Source organism: Drosophila biarmipes, unplaced genomic scaffold (genome assembly GCF_025231255.1).
Source record: "Drosophila biarmipes strain raj3 unplaced genomic scaffold, RU_DBia_V1.1 ptg000007l, whole genome shotgun sequence".
Lineage (NCBI taxonomy): Eukaryota > Metazoa > Arthropoda > Insecta > Diptera > Drosophilidae > Drosophila > Drosophila biarmipes.
The window spans coordinates 4,390,735-4,395,608 of record NW_026114528.1 but is presented as its reverse complement, the minus strand read 5'-3'; the positions used below and the strand labels follow the sequence as shown (position 1 = coordinate 4,395,608).

Genomic DNA, 4,874 nt, shown 5'->3' with positions numbered 1-4,874 from the left:
ACAGAGCAAGGGACAGGCGGTCGGGTATCGAGAGGAGTGATCCTGGAGAGCTCGTCAGTCTGTTCACCCTAGTGTGAGAACGGTGACGCTTCCCTACGCCCGCACGGCTGACCCCATAGCGAGTCTGAATCGTGGCCGAGCAGTCACCGAGCCAGCCACGTCAGGAGCAATCGGCGGTCAAGGATCTTCGAGGAGCGACAAGACAACCCACACCGTCGAAGACAGCGAGACAAGCAAGTTATAAAGCCGACGGCAGTTATTCCCGCAATAAACCCACTCCGAACCCGAGAATTCTGTGCTTTTTTTCACTGAACTACTGGGCGGTCACGTTTATAAAAATTTGGTGGGACGAACACACACAATCTACTGAGCTAGCCGCACGAATACCGTAGCGAGCAGAAACCAAACAAATCAGTTCGTTACATCTGGCGCCCAAAACGTGATTGTCCCAGCGGTGAAAGCAAAATAAACAGAATGGGAAAGAAGTGGATTTACCGCCTTAAGAAGGAGGACTTCGCCCATATCGCACAAAGGCTTAATGTCGTCCTGGACGGCAGATTAGAGGACATGAGGAGGACATTGTCGGAGTATTACTCCGAAACAGAGAACGACCCACAACTTGCCGACATCTGGGCTGAGCTGGAAGCCATGTATTACGACAGAACCGGCCCGAGTATCACGCTAACTAACGCTGAAGGGGATAACCTAGTAGCAAGCCTGAGCGTCGACAGCATGCAAAGGGAGGCCCACAGGAGAGAGTCAAGCCAGGACAGGAAGACAGCGGTGCTGACCTCTAGACACAGCCAGGAGAATTATGCAAGGGTCGCAAAACAAGTCCGCGAGTGGTCATTCAGGTTCGACGGGGCGGGTTCGTTCGAGTTCCTGGAAGAAGTCGAATGGTCCGCCAACACCTACGGTTTAGACCTGGACATGATTCCCCGAGCAATGCCGGAGTTGCTGAAAGGAAGGGCGTTGAAGTGGTTTATCGCCAACAATAAACAATGGAAAACCTGGGCCGAGTTCATTGAGAGCTTCCATCTCTATTTTCTGCCGAGAGATTTCTTTACAAGGCTGTCGGATCAGGTCAGGCAACGGAAGCAGGGTTTCAGTGAGTCATTTAAAGACTACATGATCGACATGCAAACGATGTCGAGGCCACTAAACTATTCTGCGAAAGACACCTTAAAGATCATAAAGGAAAACTGCACCCCAAGCCTAAGGATCTTCTTAAGGGCGTACAAAGTGCCGGACCTGGACACGTTGATGCTGTTAGCCGATGAATACCGATAGCCAGGAGACACGGAGAAATGATCAATTTTCACCGCCGCAACGAGTCCCATGACAGCAGGCAACAGGAGCACCACGAGGAGGCCAATGGACGCCACCACAGCAGCAACAGATACAACCAGCGAACACGGTGAGGAGACCGCCAAACACAACACAGTGGCAGCGGGGCACGACACACATTGCAGATCCCCATGAGGCCTGCCGAAGGTGCGGCGGCCACGGACACTGGGCACGAGGATGTCGACTCCAACGCCTGCTGTTCTGCTGGGTGTGCGGGAGAATAGGTGTCAAGAGCGTCGAGTGCTGCCAGCAGGCGGGAAATGCCCAGCGACCTCAGCCGCAGAGAGGCGAGCGGGGGTCGCAAGATGCTACCTCTCCAAACTAACGGGCAAGCTAATCGAGGAGGAGCAGCAGTTGTCCGCAGCGGTGACGATTGGGGGAGGCACGTACATGGCCACGATCGACACCGGGGCAACAGCGAGCTTATAAGCAAGGAACTGGCGGACAACCTGGCTGCCCTCGGGAGGATTACGAGGACACGGCGGCAAGTTAGGTTGGCAGACGGAAGGTGCGGCGGAATCGATGAACAGCTGGAGGTGGAGATCGCATTCGGGAACAAGCGACTAACCATGAACCTGTTGATACTACCAGGGGTAGTGGATTCATTGGTCTTAGGATGGGACTTTCTAACCCAAGTCGGAACCGAGATAAGGTGCGCTGGACACGAGGTGAGAATACCGGCCAGGAACCGACACAATGGGTGGTTTGAGGAGAGGCTATCGGTAGCAGTCGTACAGCAGGAAGCAGAGTATGACGACACAGCGAAGTTCCTGGAGGCAGAGCTAGCCAGTTTTAAAACCATGACAGGAACGTCGAACATGGCAGAGCACCAAATAACGATGAAGGACGACAAGCCAATAAAACAGCGAGAATCCGAAAGTTCAAGGGGAGATCAATGCGAAGGTGGACGAGCTACTCCAAATTGGATGCATAGAGCACTCAACCAGCCCATACAGTTCTCCCATCGTGATGGTTAGGAAGAAGACGGGCAAGTGGAGACTGTGCGTCGACTTCAGGCAGATCAACGCCAAATCGATAAAGGATGCCTACCCGATGCCTCGAATAAATTATATCCTCGACCAGCTGAGAGCGGCACGGTACATAAGCAGCTTGGACCTGAAGGATGGCTACTGGCAAATCCCGCTGAAAGAAAGCAGCAGGCAGTACACTGCATTTACAGTGCCGGGAAAGGGCTTATTCCAGTGGAGAGTAATGCCGTTCGGACTCCATTCGGCATCTGCGACCTTCCAGCGGGTGTTGGATCGGGTAATTGGTCCCGAGATGTCGCCGCACGCATTTGCGTACCAGGACGATATCATAGTGATCGGACGCACACTAGAAGAGCACAAGGCAAACTTGAAAGAGGTATTCCGGCGACTGAAAGAGGCTAATCTGAGGTTAAACCCGGAAAAATGCCAGTTTTTCAAGAAGGAGCTGCTGTATTTGGGTCATTGAGTGACTAGCGACGGGATAGGCACGGATCCGGAAAAGGTAGCAGCCATTGCCGAATTAGAGCCGCCGTCAACAGTAAGAGAGCTCCGACAGTACCTGGGTGTAGCTTCATGGTATCGCCGATTTGTATCTGACTTCGCAAAAATAGTCAAACCACTCAACGATCTGCTGCGCAAGGGCAACAAGTGGGTGTGGACACAGGAACATCAGTCGGCATTCGAAGAGGTAAAGGCAAGGCTGGTGGCAGACCCTGTACTGGCGTGCCCGGATTTTGAAAAACCGTTTGTCCTGCAGACGGACGCAAGTGATTACGGTATTGGGGCCATTTTGACCCAGGAAACCGAACGTGGCGAAAAGGTGATCTCTTACTCAAGCCGAACGCTTCACGGGGCTGAGAAAAACTACTCCACGACCGAGAAGGAGTGTTTGGCAATAGTCTGGGCGATCCGGAAACTGAAGCCGTATTTGGAAGGGTACCACTTCAAGGTGGTAACCGACCACATGGCGCTGAAGTGGCTCAACAGCATCGAGAGCCCTTCAGGAAGGATCGCCAGATGGGCCCTGGAGTTGCAGCAGTATGACTTCGAAATAGCGTACAGGAAGGGACAACTCAATGTGGTGGCAGATGCATTATCAAGGCAGCCACTACCAGTAACACTGCGAGGGATCAAGGAGACATCGGCGACGGAAGCCTCCGCAGCATGCAGCTGGATTCAGGACATGCGCGAGAAGATAAGGACGCAGCCACAAAAGTACCCGGACTACGTAATGGAAGGAGACACTTTGTACAGGAACATTCCACACAGAGCAGGCAGTGAGGATGTCGCAACGTGGAAGATGTGCGTCCCGAAAGCTCTGCGAGAAGCGGTGCTGAAAGAGAACCACGACTCACCGGCAGCTGGCCATGTAGGAAGCAGAAGGACAATAGCACGTCTGGCAGCCCGGTACTACTGGCCAGGCATGCACCGAGACGCTCGAGCCCACGTAAGAGGATGCGAGACATGTATCAGATTCAAGCCAAATCAGATGCAGGCAACTGGGAAAATGCTAACGCAGGTGCCAGAGGAACCGTGGGCTACAGTGTGCGCAGACTTCGTCGGACCCCTGCCGCGTTCAAAACACGGCAACCAAATGCTGCTGGTGCTGATAGACAGGTTCTCCAAGTGGACTGAATTGGTGCCGCTGCGGAGCGCGACAGCCGAGTCCCTAAAGAAAGCGTTCAGGGAGCGCATCATCGCAAGGTTTGGGGTCCCTAAGGTAGTCATAACGGACAACGGAGTGCAGTTTAACAGCAAAATCTCCAAGAGTTTCCTGGCCGAGATGGGAGCCAAGCAACAGTTCACGGCCCCATATACCCCGCAAGAGATCCCGACAGAAAGAGCAAACAGGACCGTGAAAACGATGATAGCGCAGTTCACAGGGCAGGATCAGAGAAACTGGGACGAGAAATGGCCCGAGATCATGCTGGCAGTAAATACGAGTGTTTCGGAATCCACAGGATACACGCCAGCGTTTGTTACTCAAGGCAGAGAACCGAGACTGCCGAGTGCCCTATACGACAGAGAGACCTTGGGAACAGGACGACCCACTGAGACCCCAGGGGAGAAGGCAAACAAACTCGTGGAAATCTTCGAGGTTGTAAGGCGGAATCTGGAGAGAGCCTCCCAGGATCAGGCTAGGCATTACAACCTGAGGAGGAGACAATGGACACCAGCGGTGGGAGACGTCGTGTGGGCCAAGGAACATCATTTGTCGAAGGCGGCCTAGGGGTTCGCAGCAAAGTTGGCCCCAAGAAACGACGGACCTTACCAGGTCATGGATTTTGCGTCACCAGTAATCTGCAAAATACGGCACGTGAACACAAAAAAAGAGAGGACCATCCACGTGAGCGAGCTGAAACAACAACAAACACAGAACACCATCGAGCAGCTACAAACGGATACGGTAGACAAAAGGCAAGGATAGCTCCAAGGATACCCGAAGGACACGAGAAAAAGGGTCCAAGGAGAGCTCCAAGGATAACCAAAGGACACGAGGAAAGGGGTCCAAGGATACCTCCAAGGATACCCGAAGGA

The 4,874-nt window shown here is 53.3% G+C and overlaps 1 pseudogene; it reads left to right on the top strand.

Moving 5' to 3' along the window:
- Positions 1-1,604: 1,604 nt before the first annotated feature.
- LOC127011741 (uncharacterized) lies at positions 1,605-4,501 on the top strand (annotated as a pseudogene).
- The last annotated feature ends 373 nt before the right edge of the window (positions 4,502-4,874 follow it).